At 33.7% G+C, this 25692-nt stretch overlaps 1 pseudogene across 1 annotated transcript in view; it reads left to right on the top strand.

The window, feature by feature from the left end:
* The window catches only part of LOC143232309 (cytosolic carboxypeptidase 2-like), a 63256-nt pseudogene that overhangs the window by 3652 nt on the left and 33912 nt on the right, over positions 1-25692 (top strand). The window contains exons 3-8 of the transcript XR_013017490.1: positions 10560-10614; positions 12881-13096; positions 18854-18930; positions 20383-20456; positions 23938-24020; positions 25220-25302. The product of XR_013017490.1 is annotated as a cytosolic carboxypeptidase 2-like (transcript). The remainder of the gene's footprint in view (positions 1-10559; positions 10615-12880; positions 13097-18853; positions 18931-20382; positions 20457-23937; positions 24021-25219; positions 25303-25692) is intronic.

The raw sequence follows: 25692 nt of genomic DNA, 5'->3' as shown, positions 1-25692 counted from the left end.
CTGATGACTAGCATTGATGCTCCCACTTGTAAATTATTATGCAGTAATCCACCACAAATAAGAGCGCAACACTAACCCTATTGTAACTAATGCCCTCTCCATTCTTGCAGCTGTTAACTACTTCTCAATTGGCATTCTTATTGAATAAATGTGTTTTCCCTTGCTGTTTGAATCACTTTTCCAAATGTTTTTATTTTCTTAAATTTTCTAATTCAGATACATTGTTATTTACCATTTTTGTTTTCTTTCATGGAGAGTTACAAGTTACTTTATTTATTGTCTTTTAGTTTTGTGCATTATGCACTTTTAGTTTCAGGTGGACGTGAATACAAGTGCTGTTACTGTTACAGTCGAATTACCACCCATGTCCAACAGATCAGAACCATGATTCTCAGCCCATGAAGTTAAAAGCTCTGGTCTGTTAGGAGTTAAAGAATTCATGCAACAATCATAACTAACTGATCACTGTAATGTCCAAGTTGCTCAGGATTTCAGTGACCAGAAAGATTTAGATTCAGACAGTCTTTTTCTCCCTCTTAAATTTACCATCAGTTTCATGCATTTTGGGAGACTTGCTTAGACCTTTTTCCATTTTTGTGCAGTTGATTATTTAGGTATGTTATACTCTGTTATTATCTCCTGTTTCCAATTGTTCCATCCTGTTTTTCTCAGGGATGAGCCTTTGGGTTATTATTTTGTTTTCTCCTTCTCTTAATATAGGGATTCATATGAGTTGTTTTGGGGGGGCATTTGAATTTGGCGGTTAGTATGCCTTGGCTCCCATGTGCAATAATAAACATACTTTGATTACATTCTGTAACACAAATTTTGTTCCTGGATAGTAAGTGCTATTTCTAAATTGCTTATGTTGTAAAAGTACAGAAGATGGCCATTATTCCCTTCAAACTTTCCTTTTGTGACCTGCATAATGAAATTTAGAAATTAACCTATTTTCTATGTAAAAACGTGCAAATTTGCACATTTTTATTTACATAAGGTCTGAATAAAACGACATATGAATCAAAATTTACATGTATTTATACTAAAGTTATACAAAAATGTTTAGAGTGAGTAGTTTTTTGAGACTTACAACTGTAATGTAAATCACTTTCACATATCAGCTCCCAAATATAGTCCCTCATCATGTTTTTGTTATATGCTCCTTGGTAGAAGCATTCAAAGTCCAGTATATGTTGCTGGAAGCACTCACCTTGCTCCTCTGAGTATACTTCCATGTTCTCCTTGAATTTATCAAGATGAGCATCTAGGATATGGACTTTCAGGGACATCCTGCAGCACATTTTGTCGTAGTTCTTCACCAAAGCCTCAACCAGTTCCACATAATTTTTGGCCATGTGATTGCCCAAGAATCCCCGAATCACTGCTATAAATCTGCCCTAATATTTTTTTCCTTCCAGCTGAGCTTCTTGGGGAATTATATGGACTCCAGGATCTTCTTTATTTGTGGACCAACGAAGACACCAGTTTTGACCTTTGTCTCAGACAGCTTATGGAAGAAGTCTTGAAAGTACTAGAAGGCTGCAGACTCCTTATCAAGAGTTGTGACAAATTGTTTCATAAGACCCAATTTTATGTGCAATGATGGGAACAACACCTTCTGGACATCCACTAGTGGCTCACACTTGACATTGTGCCTCCCCACAGAGAACTCAGTCTGTTGTGGCCAGTGCTTCTTGTTGTAGTGCACTGCAGTGCCCCTGCTGTCCCAAAGGCAAAGATAACAGGAGATTCATCATGAAAGCCACCATTTTGAAGTCTCCAATAACCTCCCAGCCATACTCATCATACTGTGAAGCTTTTAGCAAGGCCTTGATGCTGTTGTATTGCTCTTTGAGGTGCACTGAATGAATCAGTGAAAGAGATGGATACTTATTCCCGTTATGGAGCAGCACAGCTTTGAGGCTTCTGGATAAGCTATCAATGAAGGGGCACCTATCATTCAGGTTATAAGCAATTCCAGTTGCCTCAAACAGACTAGATACATTGTGGTAGAAGCAGAGCCCATCTTGATGAGTGAAATTCTACAACATTCTAGAAAATTCTTAAGAGTTTTACAACATTCTAAAAAGTTGTTGAAAATTCTTGAAAGTTTGAGAAAATTCTCTATCAGCTACTCAACACTGAATCAACCTGGAATGTTCTGGAAAATGGGTAAATTTGAAAATTTCATTATCCAGATCACAAAAGTAAAGTTTGAATAGAAAAATAGGTCTTTTCCATTTACTTTAGGCATAAGCAATTGGAAAATTAACACTTTCTGACCAGGAACAAGAAAAAGTAAAAATTTTGTTACATAGTGTTATCATTGTTCCAACTTCCTTTAGTTGGATTCACAATGTTTAGTGTTGCTTCTGCTTTAGTGTGGATGGAATATCAATGATTATATTACCTTTTTTTATACTTATCTTACTTGGGTCAGCCACACTCCTTCAATTTGCTGATAGTTGGTTGTTTTAGGCAGTTGATCCTTGTGTTCTGATAATTGTACCTGATTTGTTTGTGATTGTTATTAGCCACATTTTGTTTCATAGTTCTTATGCTCTCCTCTTTCCTGATAATTTTTTTATACCCAAGGCTACGGTTTCTTGACGGGGTAATTTTATCTTCACATCTTTCCTCTTCCCTACATTTCTAACCTTCATTATTATTCCACTTCCACTTGCTCTCCTTGCCTGATTAGAGCTCTTCAGTGGTATATGGCATATACTGCTCCCTTCTGTGGTTCTAGAGTCTGTTCTGTTTGTTTCTTCCATGGAATCTTCATCTTTCCTGTGACCTTTTTGTCCCATTACCTTTATGGGGTGAACTTGGCAATTCACTTGTGTGGAATTTTTGTCCCCATCTCATCATGATTGTTACATTTTCATATTTTCACATCCAATTCATCATTGGGCTATATCTCTGGTTGCACATTTTCATCTTTACTTGAAGGACATCATAAGTGCTTGACAGTTTATTTGTGGGTGGTAAGTACTCTGTTCTTTTTCCTTTGGTTTGCAGAAGCTCATATCACATGTTTGGATTCCTCTCTATGGTTAGTATTGTATGACCTGGTATATTTAGTCATAAATCTGCACTTCATAATATGTGATCATATATAATGTTAGATGACTATGACCTTGAAGATCTTCCTATTGTGGACCTCATAGAATTCTAGGTGTTGATTGGTCAACTACGTCAACGTGTTTTCTGTACTTTCAGAATACAATGTTATAATGCATATCCTGATTATATTATGTCCACTGTTGAGATGGGATATTCTGCAGGATCACTGATAGATATACCTTGTGGTCTTTTGCTTCATAAATATAGTTACTCTGGACCATACACTCATGGACTAACATGACTAAAGCAGACAGGGATTGATACTCATATCTGATGATCCATGGCTTTTAACATTCTTCTTATCATAGATCTTATGTACAATTCCAGATACTGTCAGGTGTTGGATGATGAACTTCATCAATGTTGAGAGTAAGGTGATGGCCTTTTGCTGGTGTGGATGGCATGATGCCATTTATACTGTGAACCTGATGTATAATTTTAGATGCTGCCAGGTGTTAGATGTATTGCTCCTCCATGTATTGTAGTTAACTAGATGTTGGTTGGAGCTGAAATAAGTCTCCACATGTGTTTGGATCAGTAGTTTATTTCCACTGTATACTAGATGATAAATGCTCAGTGCCACCAGGTTTTGGCTCAAAGACCCTCTTGTAACCATATCTCTTCCTATCATCCACTACGTGGCTGTTCTTGGTAGATCTGATGTTGTTTGTAGCTGCATGAGACACAAAGTCTCAAAGGTGTTAAGTTGGTTACTCAACTTCTACCATGGAATAGAAGGAAATTTCCCAATGCTGCTAGGTTTTGGATTGGGGATGATCATGCATGTGGGCCCAGCCCTGCAATCTCATACCATCTACCAAATGTCAGTTTCTGATGGATCTAGTGTTGGAGATGTGCATCTGTGGAGGTGGGGTCTTGGTATGGAAGTTCCTTTTCATACCTGTTATTAAGGTGAAAAGTAAAGGAAACTCTTTCTGCAATTCCAGAAATTGTCAAGTATTGTTTGAGGTTGTACTCCCTCTTACAAGCTGTCATGCCATAGTTGAACTACACCAGGGTAACCCCATTATTTTTGTAAATTTTCTTGTAGTACTTCCTTTGTTTCTGACCTTTTAACAGTGCATTACTAACAGAAGAACAGTAGATCTGGCCCAAAATTGGAGCAGTCTATAAAGGGTGTGTTGTTTTCTGTTCCTTCTCACACCTAATGGTGTGATATGGCCAATCTTGAAGTCGTTATCAACTACACAATAAGAGATGGCACTAGTTATGATAGGGGTAATGTCACACTCCTATTGGTGAAGGGTTGCTGCATAATCATTTGCATGTTTCTATTCATAATAAGTGTAAGTATCGAGACTAGTGACAAGCAAACATTTGTGCAGTATGAGGGAAGATATTTTTTGGGGAAGGTAAGTATCTATTGGAAATATCTCTTTAATTTAATAAAATGTTTAACTTTTCACTTAGACTTGGATAGAGGGAATAACAATAAAAAGACATTAATCTGAGACGTTAACTTTGAGTCATTCACTATTTTCCTGCATTTTAATACTGTTAAATTATGCTGAACAGTCTTTAATTTAAAATAATAACAAAATATCATAATGCCAGTATTTTGATTGCTTGAATAGTTAGAACACTTGAAGGCAATAATAACACAGACCTGTGATGGTTTTATTGTCTTCAAATTTTTACATGTTCTACATTAATTCCTATGTGAGTAATCCAAAAATGTTATTCATCTTTCTCCATTGTGTACAGATTTTTCACAAAACATAATATATATTTTTATATAAGTACATTAAATCATTTTCATTGAAATGTGCTTACACTTTGTTGTGCTTAAATTGTGGACATGTGCTGGGTATAGATTTCTGTAGACCAATTGCAACATGAGAATCTTATTAATCATTCTAGGACCCACAAGAAATTGCTAGTATATGAATGGCCAACAGGCCACATGATGTGTCATTTCTGAATATTATTTGTTTATGCATGCACTTTGCCTTTTTTTTTCAGTATTATTCATTTATCACTTTGGCAACAATAGATTGTGTAAATTTATTGTAAAGAAGCAAAAAAACAAACATTACCAAATTTGCCAAAATTGTTGATACAAAGAAAGTTTTATTACCTTCATTTTACATATAACTGGGCTTGATGAAGCATTTTGTGAAGGCTTTAGACAAAGGTAGCAACTGTTTCAAGTATCTTTGTAGGCAATACTCAGCCCTTTCAGAATTGAAACTTACTTAAAGAAGGGATTTTTGTTGGGCCTCAGATTAGGAAATTGACCTTGGTGAACAGTTCAAAAGGACAATGAGGAAAGCTGAAAAATAAACATGGATTGCCTTTAAAGATGTAATTAACAAATATTTAGAAAACAACAAGGATCTAAATTATAAAAATATAAATAAGATGCTTGATAAATTCAAAAAGTTAAGTTGTAATATGAGCTTGAAAGTTCGTATTTTACAATCACATATTGACTATTTCCCTGAAGATCTCAGTGCAAACAATGAAGAACAATGAGAAAAGAGCTATCAGGGAAGGTGGAACATCAGCATGATGGCTAATTACTGCTGGTCATTGAAATGTGCTGCTGCAGATGCAATATATAAAAGAAAGACCACAACTCATAATTTTGAGACTAAAATATGTCGACTTCACCAAAGAATCAGGATGAATGAGGATGCATATTTGTTTTACATCAAAGTTCTTCCTTCAGTTTGTTAACAAATATATTAAATTAATTGAAAATGTTCATTGTGGTAAATGAAATAATAGTTTGATAAAATTAAGTTGGTTTTTTTTCTTTTGATTTGTAACAAAATCCTCAGGCAACAGAAGAAAGTAAATGTTTTCAGAATCTGTATAGCTGAATTATGGAAAAATCTGTTATTAAAACTGAAACAACTCTTGTATCTCAAGGTGGCTGGTAAGAGTATTAAAACTTTTATCAAGATAAAGTAGAGAATGATGTTTGGACCTTCTTAGGTCATCTTCAGGTTAACAAAGAGAAAGATTGCAGCAACTTTTATGAAGTTTAAATTTGTAGCTTGTGTAGTCACAAACATTAATTGTTAGTAATTTGTTTTTACATTAGTGAACATAATTATGATTTTGATTAATTAGTTATTTTACATGAGATTGTAATCCGTTTTCAAAAGTGATTGGTTAATCAAGTTATCCTTTACTTTGTTTTAGAATCAAAAACCTGTCAAATCTTGTGAAGATCACTTGTAAATGTTATGAAATTTTGCTGTATATTTTATTTCAAGCAATTAGTGTAACATTTTAAAATATATTTTTTTCATTTTATATTCAGTTGCCAAGGTAGTAAGTATTACTTATTTTGTTACGTTATTTATAAGTTGTCTGTTTACATAGAAATAATGATTAAGACAATATGTTTTTGGGAAGGCATGTAAGCATAACTTTAATTTTGTTTATTTTTTAATGATATTTGTAAAATTCATAAAAAGTGGTTGGATGAATTATATGATATTTAAAGACAAAAGTAAATCTTATCCCCACAATTTCAAGGTTATTATGAGTCTTTAAAAAGAACAAATAACACCCAGTAGTTTATTCTGTTTGACTTAAATTTCTAATGTTTTCATATATATAAACTATGTTGGTGCATTATAGGTAATAAATTGTATTTTAATGTCTATTTTAAGTATCTGTTTTATGTAACTGCTTCATGGTGAAAAATGTGAAACAAGTTTTGTATTATGTTTCTAGGAGGAGGAATTTTTGTGGAGATTTTAAAGCACATTTTATGAGTGTGTGAACAACTGGTTGTGTTTGGTGTGAGGTGGGAATCCTAGGTTCAAGCCTTAGGTATAACAACTTCCTTCAAAAACAAAGACTCATCTCTTAACACAATTTAGCTGTCTTTCTCAGTCCTTCCGTACACTCTGTTAAAACGATTTGCATGCTCGTAGCCTTGTGAAAAGTCCCACCTAATTTCACATGAACTTGCACCATTGCATCATGATGTTATCATGCAGTAAAAACCCTTCATCAATTGGAGAGTAATGTGTTTCCATGCACACTAACCTTCTGATGCATTTGCAGTTTTGAATCTTTCATTCATATCTTTGGCATTATATTGACCAGACAATTTTACATTTCTTCTTTGTGTTCAATTTAATGAGATATGTGTCATTACTAAAGCTTTGATTCTGGTTTTTTTTAGCTTGTGTCTTAAAAGCTTTAATATTTTACCATGATGTTTTGAATGATATTATTTAAATAGGTAATACAATAAACTATGTCCATTAGTGATGTCGAGAAAACCCACTTGTAGAGAAATGTATATACAAAAATGGCTCATTTGGGTTGAGAAAATATGGTTGAGGGATTAACACATTATGTAGAAGAGCTTGCATTCAAAGGCAAATGGGATGTACCTATTGAGGTTAACCTTATGCTACTTTGAATTCATCATGAGGAGTTATTGTTGAGAGGGATTTGAAGAACATCCCAGAGTCAGAGATTTTGCTGGTTTCTCTGCCCAAGGGGTTTCTGCAGTGTGGCATATACCAAAGATGTAATTATGATTCTTACTTTCTAATCTGGATGACATCAAAACAATGATTGCTTCCTACCATCCTGTATGTCTCTCCTTACAAGAAACATTTCTGAAACCTGCCAATACAGTCACCTTTTGGTAGTTTTCTTTGTACAGAAATGACAGGCTGTGTGATGGATGAGTGCATGGAGGGGTGGCACTGTTGGTCTATCAGCATGTGCCCACCCTGTCTTTGCCACTCGACACACTCTTGGAGGCCGCAGCCATCTGTGTTTCCTTGGGTCGTAACATTACTGTTTGTTTTCTCTACTTGTTGCTTGGAGAGACTTATGATCAATCAGACCTTGATGTTTTCATTGAACAGTTGCTATCTCCCTTTTAAATCCTGGGGAAGTGCTGATGTTGATAGGAGGGATCACTCCATAGAGTATATGCTCTTTGATCACAACCTTTCTCTTTTCAGTACAGGTTCTTCTACTTATTTTCTTGCACCTAGTCAGTACTTTACTGCTATTGACCTCTCAATTGGCTCTCCTTCACTGTTCTCTCATTTTTCTTGGAGGGTTGACAATAATTCATGAGGCAGTGATCATTTTCCTATAATTTTGAGAGAGATCGACTGTGGTCAATGCCACCTGACCCATGTACCCCAATGGAAGCTGGACCAAGCAAACTTGTTCTCTTTCACTGCTCTCGCAGAACTTTATCCTTCCATCATCTGTAAGCCATCAATAGACAACTGTGTGGCAGCAGTAATTGACTGTATTATACAAGCAGCTGCTTAGCGTATTCCTTAAACCTTGACATGTTTTTCACAATATCCTCATCCGTGGTAGAATCCTGCCTGCCACATGGCACTGAAGGCTCCAAAATGGGCCTGGGTTACTTTTTGTAGGTACTCCACACTCTCACACTGCATTGCTTTCCAGCAAGTCTGTGCACGTGCTCAGTGGGTAAGACGTCAAAGCCAGAATGAATCTTGGATTAAGTTCACAACCAGCATATTTTGTACTACCAGTTCCAAAGTCATATGGGATCGCCCAGTGTGGGGTCATCATCAGTTTCACGATGACCTTTTCAGTTTCAGTCTCTAATTTCCTGTCTTTGGTTTCTTTCTGATCATTTTGGGGATCGTAACTTCTTTTTCATGTTTTAGTTCCGTATTATTGTATATTTTATTTTCCCTATTCTTTACTTCTCCCTTTGTTTTTCAAACTTAGTCCCTCTCATATTTATTGTCATCATGTGAAGAAGTGAGTATCTACAAGAAATATACTTTCTGGTAGAGAAGATTTCTGTGGCATCCATTAACATGCAGACAGCAAAGGACCAGATAGTCCTTTAAAGTTGTCTTTACAATCACACCATCACCAAAAACAATACATAAAAATATAACCCATTCTTTATTAAACCAAACATCTTAATGTATTCACACAAAGTAATCCTGCCATCCATGAAATCACCCTTGCAGTCCTCTTCTAAACCATTTCAAAAAAGTTGGTTTTCCTTCTTAGATAAGAAGACTAGAACTGTACACAGCATTTTATATAAATAGAGGGTTTTAGTTGAATTTTAAATAGTCAAAATAACAAAAAAACATAGTTGTCATTGTATTCCACAGTTGGAAAAGAGAAGACTTAAAATGCAGTTTTAATTATTTATTAATAAGTCTCACAAAAATTACTTAATCAGTGAACTAACTTTTAACACCATTCAGATGTCTGATTAAAAACCATACAAATAAAATTACTTCACTTAATAATCTGAGATGTTGCACAAAACTTGTGACAAGGAGAGATAAAATTATATATATAAATGAAAAGAAAACTATGTAAACAATCAAATGTTGTAAAAATCAAATATGGTGTTATGTGCTTAAGTATGAAGTTAAAGGAGAAATTTTGTATTTTCATAAGTTCTAAAACACAAACAACACAAATGACAGATACATACCTTTAATAAACTCCACTTTTCTGTGTCATACTTTGTAATCATTGTTGCATTTTATCTTCAAAGTTACAAATTTTAAGCCTAATATTTGTCGTATCTCAAAATGCTTTTGTTCTAGACACACCCTATGCTATGGCATAAAGTGAACTTTTTGCCAAACCAGCATATTATTTGCTTACAGCCCAAATTCATTGTTTGTTTTTTTTGGCAAGGTTTCTTTTGAAATTGTAGAAGTGATGCTAAAACTCTGAAAACCTGAGCCATGAAAATGAGTGAAAGGAATGTTGACCAAAATTCTGAATTTGCTATGTTCTTCTATGTGACTAACATGCCTTTAGAAAAATTTAAACAAAAATTTGGTTATGTTATAAAAGTATTTAAACTACAGTATTTCTGCAGACTGTCAGATTCAGACTTTAACATATTGGAATACAAGATGAAGATCATGTAAACAAACAAAAGCATTTTTGTCCATTGTACAGTTTGTATATTGCATTTGCATTGCATTAAAATACATATAAACAGTTTAGTTTTTGAATGGTTGTAGGTTAACATAGTAAATTCAGAATTAAGGTTTACATTCTGTCTTGAACATTCAATCAATCTGATTCTCATTGTTAAGTACATTGTTGATTGGTGTTTTAATATGATTTCTTTTTTACTGGGATTGTTGTTTGAATGATATTCACTGCAAAGATAAATATATGTTTAATAAATATTATTTGAGTGTCCACAGTGGATCAATAAATAGTTTGTGAAAATTGTGAATTTCCAAAGAAAGAGTTCTTTCAAAACTAATTTAAGTGGAAACTGAAAAATGTACTGTATACTTCAGCATAGATTAAATCTTGTATTCAGATTGTTTTTAAACTTTAACTGAAAGTTTTATGGAAATTTTGACAAATTCTATTTTTTAGTTTCAAATATATATATACAATTTTTATTTCTTTATACTGTTTATTTTCAATGCATCATGAAGACTCCATATGAAAACTTTTTGAAAAAGCACTTACAATACTATGGATTTTGTACAGGTATGAGTATTTAAAAATTACCGTTATTTCTATAGGATTTTTGTAAGGCTGGCATATATAGCATTTGAAATAATTTCTCAATTATCATACAAACATATCTAAATTTTAACACATAATTATTTTTTAACAAATTCTTTATCATTAAATTTGTTTTAATTATTCAGAATTGACCTATTTACTCCTTAACTTGAAGTTACATTAATCAGAAGGAAAAATAATAGATTTTAAAACATTTTATTAAACAAAATAGGTCTACCTGCTTATATGACTGATGAACAGAATTTTCTCAGAAAAAATATGAAATATTGTTTGTGATACTGAATGAAAATGGTTGTTACATAAAGGAAATTAATAATGAGAAAGCAAGTCTAAACAAAGGAAAAAAGTAGAAACAGTACTTATCTCTCTGCATCATTAAGAACAATTACCTTTCACTCCTCTAACATGGAAATTTCTGAGTGAGCTATGAGTCTTGAACAAACTTGCAACCCACACATCTATTGTGCCAGCTTATGACAGCCATCTTAATGCTTTAGCCTTTCATTAATAGGATGATAACATGACCTCCATGTATAGTAATCTCTGTGAGCATTACTACCTGATCATAGAATCATTTTTTTCCTTTTTGTTGCCTGTGTTTAAACTTATTTTTGTTTCTGTGTGTTTTTTTAGATTCTGGTCAGTGTAATTGACTGTCTCTCTTTCTTTAATGCTACATTGCATTTGTTCTCATTATACTTTGTTTTATACATCTGACTGCAGCTTCATTTTCTGTAGCTACCACATTTATACCTTAGGTTATTTTTCACAAAGTATACTACTGAAATAAATAGATAAATATACATAACAAAAAAGTTCTGATATACAGACGTTGCTCTTTTAGGCATTTTCTCTATCTGACTAGGTGGTGACAGGAAGAACTTTATCTGTTCATTGACCCGATATTTTTTATTCTCTTGTTATCTTACTTATTAGAGTATACACCTGTGCTCTAATAAGTGAGATAATGATATGTCCCTAGTCATTTTTCTTTCTTTGCTTTCTGTGGAATATGCCCCACTTATGGATGATCTCTTACTTCATTTTTGTTTCTGGCTTTTCTCTCTCTAATAAGGTTCAGGTGCTTATTTCTTTTCTATTTGTTATGCTGATAAATTAGATATATCATATTCCACCAAAGACAGACAGAGATTATGTGTATTTTGTAGCAAGATTTTTTGAAATTGGTTTAATGAATTGGGATGAAAGTTGGTACACATTTGGACTATGGCCCAACTTAGAAGTGATTATTTTTAGATGGTCGAAGTAACAGCAAGGTCATGAAGATCAAAAATAATTCCTATTTGTTAACATAGAGACCAATATTTCCCTCTATTTTTGCTCTATAACTCAGTTAAAAATGAAGGGATTTTGATTAAACTAATTGGACTTATGTAGTTTGTTATTCCTCTTTATCATGCCAAACATTTTTTATGTTCATGGATAACAACATACACTTGCTTATTTGCTTACAGTCCTGGTTTTTGAGGATGTTTGTGACTTCTTAGGCTTCTGAGTTTAGGTTGCTCATTTGCAATCTTTTTTTTGTTTTCTTGATTTATACATTCACTGCTCCATGGGTATCTTTGTCTTCCACCCATCTTCAGAAGTCATATCCATTATGGCTCTCAGCAGTGACTCTTCTTTCAAACCAATCCTGAGCTCTATTTCTGTCAATGTTTGTCTCTTTCACTTTACCCTTCTGTGTTCTTCCTTATCTAGAAATCCTATGGTTCTTCACATTGTTTCTCTTCATTTCTTTCTCCACTGTAGATATTCCTTTCTGTCCCTTCCCGATCCAGATTGTCACTCTTTTACTGATGCTTCTTTTTCCAGTTGGGTGGCTTATCTTGTCACTTGGCTGGTTTAAGGGAGATCAAAATTTTCTAAGCTCCCCACCTTATCGATTTTGGATTTCTTTGCAGTTCATCTAGATCTACATCACTGGACAGGACTGGACTTTTATATTATGTATTTAAAATATCTTATGTATGTAGATCTACACTTCAGATTTAGAAATACACATACATGTGTTGGTTGGTGGTTAAAGTGACTTATTATTAGTGCAAGAGTAACAAAACTTGTTTTATATTTATACAATTGAAAAAATACCAGGAAAGTTTTTTAATGATTGACATATGTTACAATATTTACTGTCTGTTTCTGCATACAGAGAAATTCTTTTTATTATTATTGAAATATTATTTTTGTTTTGAATTTATTTTAGGCATTAATAGAACCTTTAATGACAACTACATGACTGTAGAAGAATGGAATCAAAATAACATCTACCTCACAGGAGATACATGTACTTCAAAAATTCCTTTTCCTTTACCAGGAAGTCATCTGTCAGCTGTGTCAGAATTGGATGTGTCTTCCTCTAACATATGGAATAGTGGAAAAGATTCTTCAATAAAACAGGATACAGTGAAGGATAAAAGGGGTAAGATGTTATTAAATGTGAGCAAAAATGTATACTATGTTTTTTAATATTTATATCTAGATATAGATATACAATTGTATTTAAAGCCAAAATAAACATTTACATGTTTGCAAGTTTACATAAACAAAATAGTGATTTTCACTGTATACTTTTAAAAACACTCATATTATCATAAATAAATTAATGTTGATGTTTTGAGTTGAAGTTTATATTGTAATATCAAAATATTGTCATGAGTATGAGCACAACAAGAAAAAAAATAATTTTGCTACAAAAAAACTTAGAATGAAAGCTGTTGTTGAGAAAATATTAACAGTATTTACAGTGATTTTTTAAAATGCATATCTGTTCATACAGAAAATCTATATTCAGTTATTTTATCAATATTTTATCAGTGCCCCTTGGTGTGGATGCCTGTATGCAGTGAGGGGACCTCCGAGGGAAGTTATGCACAGGACTGGACTTTTATATTATGTATTTAAAATATCTTATGTATGTAGATCTATACTTCAGATTTAGAAATACACATATAGTTATGTAACCCAGTTTTTCAGTTTACTTACTCTGGGATCTGAACATCCACCTACATGTTTATTGTGCATGACAACCTGTGAAGGGAAGGAGAGGATCCTGATGTTTGAATGGTTCAACCTCAACACACCACTTTGATCTTCAATTTCTGTAGACGGTGGCTTTGGTGTGCCCCCCAGGATCATCCGGCTGATCCTGTTGGGCTAGGATCAACCAAGTGCCAGTGTTGAGCATTCTCAGTGGATGTTGTGGTCATTGTGTCTAATGCTGGTGTATGGGTATAGTGCTAATGAAACCCCGACGTTGCTGTGGTGTCCTTGTTTGGCATTGTTGTGATTCCTTTTTAGGTTTGATTCTCCTTGGTGAACTCAGCAGATAGCCTAATGTGGCTTTGCTATAAGAAAACACAAACATATCCTCTTGTAGGGCTTTTTGTGGGAGGGGACAGTGAACACTGACACTTCCTTGATTTATTAGTGATAACCAAATCCTTGAAAAATAAAATAGTAAAATAACAGCTTTTAAGTAAATGATCATCCATAGATGACTCTGTTACATCACCATCATCAGATCCTGTACCTTGATTTTTAATCCTTCATTCCTTATCTGAAAAATCTTTAGGGTAAATGTCTCCCTTTTTTATTCAGAAGTAAAGAGAGGGTCTTGCTGGTTCTCCTAAGTCATTTAAGAAGCTATGTTCTGGGAATATATTGGTGAAAACATCTACCTCAAAACACAGTGAACTGCTCTTGAAATCAAAAGCCATTGGGGATATATCCATTGCAGTTATTCCCCATGCTACTTTGAATCCCTCAGGAAGAGTTATTGTTGAGAGAGGTTTGAAGAACATCCATAAGACAGAGATCCTCACTGGTTTCTCCACCCAAGGAGTTTCTACAGTGAGGTGTATTTTCACTCATAAGGATTGAATTACACTGCCTACCATTGTTCTGATATTGTTGTTTAAATCACCATGTTCACCCACTACTGTCACTTTGGGTTCTATGAACTGTGAGGTACAGCCACATATTTCACTCCCTCTCAGATGTTTTCAATGTCAGCAGTTCTGTCACTCAAAGGCATCACATCATGGTTCTTTGACATGTGCTCAATGTGGTGGCAAAGACTATGATGCCTATGAGTGCAAAGTGGACCATCAGTGTGTTAAGTGTAGTGGCTTCCACCTTTCTCACTTTCTTTTTAGTCTTAGGTGGATGGAGGAGAAAGAGATACAGAGTTTGAAAATTATTAAGAACATTTCTTACCCCAATGCTTGGAGATTCTTGTTCTGAACTCCATCTCAAACATATGCTGCTGCACAATATTTCACTTCTGCTATGGGAGTGCAAATTGACCTTTCCTTGCCTTGAACAAAGTCATTCTCAAATGATGTTAGGAGTCTTTTGCTTTCTATGGATAAGTGAATTGACAGGTTAATATCTACTCCTGTCTTTATCCCCACCATTTCTTCCAGTGACTGCTCAGATCCAATTCCTTTAGCCCTTGTTTCTGGCATAGGCTACGATACACCTTTTTTGGCCCTGAGAAGTAGAATTATTACTTGTTATTTCCCTCAGTCACTGGAATCTACAGCTACTGACAGAGACCTATCCACTTGACCCAGGGCAGAATCTAAGGAAGTCAACAAACCTCCTTCTGACAAAAAAAAAACGATGTGGCCATAAACTAAATGGTCTTCTATCCAGTTATCCTTCATCTAAATAAAAATGATCACTTAATACAGTGGAACTATTGAATTTTCCATTTTAATTCAGATGACGTTAAGGCCTTGATTGATTTCTATCATCCTGTGTGTCTTTCCTTGCAGGAAACATTTCTGAAACTTGTCAATACAGTCACCATTTGATATTTTTTGTTACACTGAAATGACAGACTGTGTGATGGACAAGTGCATGGAGGTGTGGCACTTTGGGTCTACCAGCATGTGCACATCCTGTCTTTGCTACTTAATACACCCTTAACGGCCATTGCCATCCATATTTTCTTGGGTAGTACCATTGCTTTTTTTCTCTACCTTTTTGCTTTTCTTGGAGGGTTGAAAGTGATCCACAGAGCAGTGATAATTTTTCTGTCATTTTGAGGGAGATTGGCCACAGTCAGTATCATCAAACCCACGTGTCTCTGTGGAGGTGGAACCAAGACCAAGCCAAGTGGCCCTTTTTAACCACTCTCTCGGAACTTGATCCTGCCATCATCTGTCTACCATTGATAGACAATTGTGTGGTGGCAGTGATTGACTGAATTGTCCAGACAGCTGCTTAATCTTTTCCCAAGACATCGACACATTTTCCACGGTATCCTTGTCCATGGTGGAATTTTGCTTGCCAGGAAGCATGGAAAGCTTAAAAACAGGCTTAGAATACCTCTTGCAGGTATAACCCAATTTTTTTTAACTTTGCCCTCCAGCAGGCCCATGCATGACAGGTTAGTCATCAAAGCCAACAAGGCCAAAAGGAATCTAGGATTAAGTTCACAACTCGCATCTCTTCTGCCACCAGTACCAAAATCTTATGGAACAAAATTTGGAAAGTCAGTGGAATGTATACCTCCAATCTGCTTTCCATCTTGCTTGCCAATGTCTAGGAAGTTGCTGGTGCACAAAGGAAAGTTTACTGAAAGTTTCTGATAAGTATTTTTAGTTGTTAATAAGGTGATTTAAAGAACTTGATGCTACTTTTATATGGTTTGTTTTGAATTTCGTGCAAAGCTACTCAAGGGTTAGCAGTGTAAGACAAAAGGGAAAGCAGCTAGTCATTACCACCCACCACCAACTCTTGGTCTACTCTTTTACCAATGAATAGTTGGATTGACTGTCACATTATAATGTCCCCATGGCTGAAAAAGTGAGCATGTTTGGGGTGACGGGGTTTTGAACCCATGTCTCTCATATTACGAGTCAAGTGCCTTAACCACCTGGCCATGTCAGGCCACTTTTGTACAATTGAACATTTTACTGCACATAAAGGCTTATTTAGAGTCTGAAAGTTGGTAGTTACATTACACCAAATGGGTGGTTGTTGGGAGTTATACTAATTGGTTTAGATAACTGGTTGGGTCCCTCTATACTAGTATAATTTGTCTACTGGGCTACTACTTAGTGCCTTACCATTGTAATGGGAGCTGGAATGCCAACTGAAGAATGTAAGTTTATCTTAGTCCCTTGTTATTATTACTTTTTTTTTTCTTGTTTACTTTAGAAAGCAGTCACCTTCCCACAGCAGTCTGCACACAGTGAAAGGTAATATAAATATGGGACATTGTGGGCTTGAACATCCACATTTCACTTGCCAAATTTTTATTTCTTTTTATTATTTGATTATTTATTTTATTATTATTTATGAATTTCTTTATGTGAGACTAGAAAATGGAGGTTACGACTCATAGATGGTATATCCTCACCTCAATGTGGGTCCTATTTCTACAGTCACCTCCAAAATCTAGGGTACATTTTTATCTGACATTATAGCCTGTAGCCTAGGAATCTTTTCAATTTGTGCACCATTTTTGACCTTTGGCTGGACTTGTTTTAGTTTATTAGAAAATATATATATAAATGTTTATTGCATTAAAAAAATAAAAACACATACAAAACTTAAATTACCATATGAGATTTAGAAAGTCAAATCACAGGCATTTAATCTTCTGGATATTTTGCTATAAACATAAAGTTATATTATTATGCCCAAAACTGCATGAATATTGTAAGAAACCTAAAAAGAGGCAGTAAAAATATCAACTACAATAGATATAGTTTGAGAAGAAGTAATAAATATCAGCTATACATGCAAAACAGTGTTACATTTCAGATTTAGTATTATTTACACACTTAAACTGTTTTGTGTGGCCTTTAACAAATTCAAAACTATTTCAGATTGGTGGTTATAGTGTGTAAATAGTGGTTTGAGAAAATTGCTTATGTATGAATATAACACAATTTTTTAAAAATCTCGATAAACATAAATGTTGTAACTTAATGGTTGTTCTTAACATAATGTATAGATAATAAGGGAACATTTGATCCTTGAAGACTATCCTTATACATTTGATCTCAAGAAAAACAGAGACAAGGTTTCTACAGCAAATCTTGGCTATCTTTCTTGATAGAACTGAATCTGGGCCGAGCATGGCCAAGCGTGTTAAGGCGTGCGACTCGTAATCTGAGGGTCGTTGGTTCACACCCCCATCACACCAAACATGCTAGCCCTTTCAGCCATGGGGGCATTATAATGTGATGGTCAATCCCACTATTCGTTGGTAAAAGAGTAGCCCAAGAGTTGGTGGTGGGTGGTGATAACTAGCTGCCTTCCCTCTAAATTAGGGACGGCTAGCACAGATAGCCCTCGGGTAGCTTTGTGCGAAATTCACAAATAAACAAACAAAACAAACAAACAAGAACTGAATCTGACCTAAAATGTGAAATCACAATCCACAATTCCTGTAGCTGACAAAAGCATCTAGAGTGTGCTTTTCCAAACTAATTTTCTTGACACAAAACCCCCCAAAAATTGTATGCATCCTAAATGAACCTTCCTATCAAATGAATCTGTAAATACTGAGTTATCTGTCATCAGTATGTGTATTCTGCATTTGCTAAAGCCTCCTTGACAGCTTCCTACATCCCTCCAAGGGTTTAGGGACCCTTGTTTCAAAATTTCTGATCTAGAGGCATCTCTACTTCATGTAATAGTTGTAAAACAGTGCCACATACATTATGTAATGATGAATCACATAAATTGTTCATACCCTTTCTGACCAAGTCCTCTTGCTATTGAAAGTAATACAGAGTTGAACTACTACATGATCTTACTTGAATTCACTCTCTGCTGAATTTGGATTTTGGAAAACATTTGTGAAAAACATATGAATACCTTAGGAGAGTAAAATGTATGATATCTTGTACCATATTTATATTTATGAAACTTTACACTCGGTTTCATCTCACTGAGCTCCTTATTCAAGCAGTTTACTGAGGTTATATTCTTTACTTGAATTTATACTAAAACAGTAAAGACTAAACAGTTTCTGAACATTTAGTGCAGTCTCATAGTGCTAATAAATATTTTTATTACATTTGATTGTACTTATCATTTTAAAGTGTACTAATATTTTGACAGTTTGAAAGGCTATTTGTTTGTTTTGTGTACATTCAGTTATAAGCTTTATAAAATTTTTTCACATTATAATATACTTTGCTTACTTTTACAGAAACATGTATTGTTAATGGTATAGGAGATGCCTGTAGAACAAATCAAATATTCTTCAGTGTAAGGGAAGGAAGAATGGTATGTTTCATAGATGTAGTACTTATAGACTTTTAAAAGTTAAATATTTGTTTCTGAAAATATTATTAATTTACCATACAATGTTACTAGGTTATATTATAATATCCAGTATAAATTATATTTATAATTACAAACTTAACAGTTTCTCACAATTTTTCTCATCAGAAAAATATTTGTAGGGATTTCCAATCAAAAACGTTTCTATTTAGACTTAATTTTTCATTTTAAGTAATTTCTGTAGAGTTAATAATTAGTGTTACAAAAATCATTGTTATTTTGGTGTACATTATTAAGCACTTGTGAAGTGTAATATAAAGAGTAATATCTGACTGAGTTTTACTAGTCACACTGTTTTCATAAAATCCAGAATATAAGTGACCAGGTCTGAAAGCAAAACTTGATCTCCAAAGTGATAATAAGTAAATATAGGTTTTGACTTGTAATCATTACCTAGAATGTCCAACTTTTAATTACTCTACATGTCTGTAAATAAATATTATATAGTTGTTAAAAATAACAGTGAATATTTCTTTTTTGTAAAACACTTTTAAATGGTGATTTTACATATTGGAAGTTGATTTAATCCACATTTATTTTATTCATCTGATAAAATGTGCAAAGATGTGTAAGGTTTGCTGCTTCAGCCTTATGTTGTCACCTGGTTGAATCATGTACAATGAATATAATGCATGTTTATAAATCAGTATGATGTCCACACAAAATTTTTTCCAAACAAATAACTTTGCACTGTACCTCATCACACTTTTCTTCAATCCTTTTCATGATTCTTTTAACATCATTCTTTATCCAGATCTTCTTCAACATTTTTATTCATATTCTTGTCAATTGCTTTGATGCTAAATCCTTTGAGCTTCTTGTTTTTTGTCCTAGTTCATCTTGACATTCCTTTTCATGTCTGTGCTCAGTTCTGCTTCATTGTATTAGAATGTTTCTGAATTTCTGGTAAATTTTTGTTTATTTTGTTCTGCAATTTTTTTGTTTTGGATTTATGTTTTCCATCTATACATTTCCAGTATTTCTCTAAATTCTGGTTAAAAGGTTAGCACACAGGATCACCTGCAAAAGTTGTAATGTTTTCAAAATAGACCCAAAACCCAAGTGATTTCCAATAATTGACTGTTCTTCTCCTGAAGAAGAATGGTTAACTATTCAAAAACGCTTGAGTTTTTGGTCTAGTTTGAAATCAGTATTTCTCTAAATCATTGTTTGTGTTTTTCTGGTTGATTTTCTGATGGTTCTTAAATCTTCATGACTTTATTGAAAGATCAAAAGATCTGAGATGAAAGCTGTTTTGTTCTTAAATCAGAGAGCAAATTCTCATTTGTAAATATTGTTGTAAAAGCTGTTTTCTAAATTATAATACATAAAAGTGATTGAATATACATATATATAATACCCTGAAGCTTTGACATGGATTAATTTATATTTTAGGTTCCACAGTTGACACAACCAAGGGGGCCAGCTATAATTGGATTTGAACCTGGAATTCAGAACTTACCTAGATGGTAATAGTTTATAACTGAGTTCCATATTGTTTTATAATCTCAAAAAGTAATTAATAATTCTACATTTAGTTACATATATGGGTAAGAAGAATTATAAAAATAAGAGATTGTTTAAGTATGTGATGTCATACTCATTTATTTTCCCTTTGTTTGCATCATATGTTTTTTGAAACATATACAGATGGTGTTAGATGGACCTCCTTAAATTTTCTGATGCTGTTCTGTTTTGTAATAGCTATCAGATTATCACTATAGGAACTACTGTGTTCACTAAACTTTTAGAGCACAAATCTTATTTTTGATCAAAAATTAAAAAACTCCCATCGATTATTATAAGTGTTTTATATAGTTGAAAAATGACAACAACTAATAAGAAAATGTTTTAACTATTAATCTGATATATCAGTTTTGAATTTTAGTATGTTTCCTCAAGCATTGGCATAGCATGAACTGGTGGTTAGGGTGTTTAAGTTGCAATCTGAAGGTCATGAATTTGAATCCCTGTCACACTAACTATTGTTGCCCTTTCAGCTGTAAGGATGTTATACTGTGATGTCCAATACCACTATTTCTTGGTAAAATAGTAGTCTAAAGGTTTGCAGTGAGTAGTAGTTGCTAGTTGAAGTCCATCTAGTTTGATACTTCTAAATTAGGAAAGACTTTGCACCAAATTCAAAACAAACTTTTAAACAACCATATTTTTTGCTTTAGTATGAGTAGGTAGAAGGTCTGTGGTTCTTCTTTTCATAGTTTTCCATGATTTCTGACAAAAGATCTAAATGGTAGGTTATTGGATTGGCAAAACCTCTCTCTTCACTAAAAGTGACATTTAGCATTTTTAAGGGATTGAGAAAGCCTTTCCTAGCATCTTTTATTTTAAAATTAAAAAAAAAAACTCTAATAATTCAATCTTCTACATGATTAAAATCATCAACCAGTAGATTGTTTCACTACAAAAATATGTTGTTGATATAAAAACAACAAACTTGCTTTTTTTTCTGTAATATAGACAACTGTCTTATGATCTTACCCTTCACAGCCATACTTGTCCCATCTTCCTGCTGGATCTTAGTTTGCCATTTCTTTGTGGCAGTACATGATATGCAGGCAGCAGATGTGGTGACTGCCTGGTAAGTCTGGGACTAGCAGTAACTCACCTGGCAAATTTCATTCATCTGAACAGCCCTTTCCTCCCTGACATTCAGGTTCATGGTGTTGTATTAGAAGGTTTCATCCTATCTTGTTGCCCCTCTCTCCTGTTTTTTTCCTCCTTCTCCTCAGGATCACTAGTCATGTTAGTGTCTGTCTGAAGCAGTACTTAACCTCCTCACTCAACAGGTTGTTGTACCTGCTTCACACAGATTGCACTTGTTTTACTCCTGCCAGTTTACCAGTAGTAGGATGGTATATCTTTTCATTGGCTGACCCTTTGGTGTAGCTGCTGCACTATATATTTTTGTCAAGTGGGATGGTTGATCACATTTGAGGGGTCCTTTATTAATCTTCTCAAATCCCTTTTACATCTGGATGTTTTCTTCAACACCCATCTCAGTCAGGCCCAGCCTTTGCTTTGGCTTCTTTCTATTGAAGTGACCATTCATGTCTGCTCTCTTACTTACTGCTAGTGAGATTTTGTTGCTTTTAGAGAGGTGATCATCTGACACTTGCCATGCTCTTTTGCATGGTTTATATTCATTTGCTTCAGTGGGGACTTCATGAGATGTGGAACCATGCATGGGATCCCTTGGATTATCCTATTCTCTTTTCCTTCTCTTTAATGGATGATCTCTATTGGTGGTTGGACTAGGCCCATATATAGGCAGGTGTCCCACCATTTCTACTTGGGCTAAAGATACATGTGTTTACAGATGCATCCCTACAATGCTGAGGTGATGAGTTGATTATTAATGAATTTCTGGTTGTTGGCCTGCAGAAGAATGTTCTTTTCACATCAACATCCTGTAACTCCTGGCTCTCCATCAAGCATTAGGTTTTTTTTTCTGTCAACAGCTGTTGACTGTTACATGTAGGATCCATTTCAATGGTTCTACAGTAGTAACTTATATTATTCACAAGGATGGCACCCAGTCAAGATCCCTGTTTCTCATGTTGGGTCTTATCTATTTGGCCCACTCCCATCACATTCATTTCATGATGTTTCATATTTCAAGAACATCCTAGCCACTCTACACAATAAGAAACATCATCTATTATACACTTTCCATCGTGTGATTTTAAATTTATTTCTCTCTCTTTCTTATACCATTGTCTCCTCCATTTATGTGTTCTCTACTTGTTATTTTTATGGCAAAGATGTACCTGGCTCACATGTGGTGTAGTGTCTTTCCTCAGATCGTTTGAACTGTTTCTCTCTTTTAGGGGGTGTCTTTTAGGTACTTCCAGGAGGATACATTTCTGCTTTCCTTGCACAGGTCCCTCCTTTATTTCAATGTGGGATCCAGGCTAACCTTTTGAATATAGGGAGAGTGCTATATCAAAAGTTATAATTTTCTCTCTGATATGTACTTCCTTCCTCACACTTCCCACACATTTATGCAACTTGCATCGTCTGCCAAACTTCAGAGTGATAGTTCAGTATTGACACATAGAGGGAATCATGTGTAATGTGGAAGTAGTGCTCTGTTATTGGTGGAGAGGTGTCGCATGATGATTTGCATTAGAAAAATTTTGGAATTTTGGATTCCAACAAAGGGATAGTAAAGGCTTATGGCATGCATTCAGAAAAGTTTATTAACAGAGGGCAGCACAAAATGAGAAAACTAATCATGTGAGGGGAGGAATGTTTGTATCGGAAGTACATTTTTGTTTAGGAAAATTATAACTTCCATTATTAGAATAAAAAAGATACAATAAATCACATATTGCACATTTTAGCTTTAGGTGTATTAGAAGAATGACATTCAAATATCACTATTTGATTATAGAAATCCAAGAGCTGGCACTGACTAGTTTACTCCCTCTAGTCTCTCAATTAAAAATTAGGATGGCTAGTGCAGATAGCCTTTTAAAGTTTTGTGCAAATATACAAAAACACTTTTTGGAGATGATCTGATTGTTTCTTTTTATAAAGCATGCAGATAATGCTTGATAGCTTTGTATAGATCAACATTTGAAAATGTTACATGGTAACAACTATTATATGAGTAGTTACAAAAAAAACCTCTTTTGTGCTTAGCTATAAACTCATCCTTTGATTTCCCATATTTCTTCTTTATCAGAGGTTATTCTTTTAGTCTCAACTATCTGAACCAGTGAGATAAATATTGTATGTTTATTTTACATGCACTTTGATAATGAAATTTAAGAAATAATACCAGTCTTTATTGTAAGCCATATTTGAAAAGCACAGTCCAACTCATTGAAGTATTACTAGTTACTGGAAAAATATGAAAATCTGATATCTTTTTCAAATGATATGCTTTCTACCATTAATCTATGTTTTTACACTTCTTTTATGCAGGCCAGCAGAAATGCAAGTTGTAGAAGAAAGAATTAGACATATACCTAACTCTTTGAATGAAAGAGAACCCTATTATGTTTCCAGTAAGTGACATAGACTATTATAACTTTTTTTTTTTTTTACATTGCTTTTATGTAAAAAAAAAAAAAAGTAGGATATTGTTAAAAATAGTTTAGTTACAAAACTGCTTTATACTTTTGCCAAAGAAAATTTTGGTAGTGAGAATTATATTAGGGTGTATACAGTAAGGGAAAAATGCTTAAAGTCAAAGAAATATTTTGTCTTTGTTTTTTTTTGGTCAGTGATCATCAATAGGAATATATTAGCTAGCTACTAACTCTAGTATATAAGCTCAGTAACTCATTTAAAGTAGTTAATTTGGTGATTCTGAGCATAATTTTCTTCATATATATATAAAATGTTAAATATCAGGGAATTTACTTTTTAAACTTTTGCATACACATATGAAGGTTATCTTAGCAAATTAATAAGCTATTTTATATACTTTGTCTCATGAATGGTTTAGGTTTTACAAAAAATATCATCACATCTCACAAAAAGATATTGTTGAAAAAAATCTAAATCTGAAAGACCTAAAAGTAACTCACAGAACTTTATAAAGTAAAATTATTTGTTTATTTGGAGTAGTAAAAGAAACACCTTGTCAACTTTAGTTCTGCTACTATAAATTTAAATCAATCAAGGTTTTATTATAACAGTAAGGTTTATTAATGAACATTTTAATTATCTGATTAAAAATGCAATGTAATGATGTTTCATGCTGATAAAATTATTTCTATGTCTTGTACGTATAAAATTGTTTTTTAGCTATTACAATACTAAATATGCACTCAATTTTGACTTTTTTTTTCTAAATTCTGCCTTTATTTATAGCATTTAGGAAAAATATGATTACCCTTAAAGTTAAAAATTATGAAAATTCTTGTTAAAAAGATTGAAGTTAGGAGGAAAACATTAAAATATTTGTTATCATAGATCAGTGGTAAAGTTATACAATATTTATATGTGACTTCTGATGTTAAGAAAATCTAAAACAAAACCTTTTGACTTGAAAATTATTTTGTGTTGAATTTTTAACATATTGTTTAAGCTTTATTTACCAATAAATGCGAAGAATTCATAAGTAGTGCTTAATTTTTCTGTGAGTTTAAATATTGTTTATTAAAAGATTGATCAAATGATCCATAATGATATTATGTTTTGATGTTTTAGGTTTAGTTGATATGTATAGACTTTTCATGCTCTCTTTCCCTGCTCTCAGCTGGCTTGGAACCTCAACCTTTTGTAGTTGGTGAAGCAAAAGGGCGGGTAGTTTATTACTACAAACCCTTAACTGGAAGCTGTGTGAGTTGTCCTTCCTTCCCTTTCCATTGCATGCCTCCCAGTAATTAAAACCTTTTCCAGCTTCTTTCTCTACTAAGATCATGGTAGAGCAATAGAGTGCTACTGTGTAATACTTAGAATGTTTATGGATCATTCAGCATGTACATAGTTAAGTTTATAATGCTTAAATCAAAGTTTTAATATTCAATAAATGTTAATGTAACATTAATTCAGAATTTTTCATTCATTGAGAATGAATAAACATGGGCAATAAGTCACTCAGAATTTTCTGTTGTGAGACTTTATACTGGCCAGTGATAAATTATGGCACCAAATGTGCTACTTCAACTGTAGTTTAGTCATTTTTCCCAAATATTCACCCTTATTATTGTTAAAGAAGTAAGCTATCAA

This window comes from Tachypleus tridentatus, chromosome 1 (assembly GCF_004210375.1).
Source record: "Tachypleus tridentatus isolate NWPU-2018 chromosome 1, ASM421037v1, whole genome shotgun sequence".
NCBI classification, from domain to species: domain Eukaryota; kingdom Metazoa; phylum Arthropoda; class Merostomata; order Xiphosura; family Limulidae; genus Tachypleus; species Tachypleus tridentatus.
This window is presented reverse-complemented; position numbering and strand designations above follow the sequence as displayed.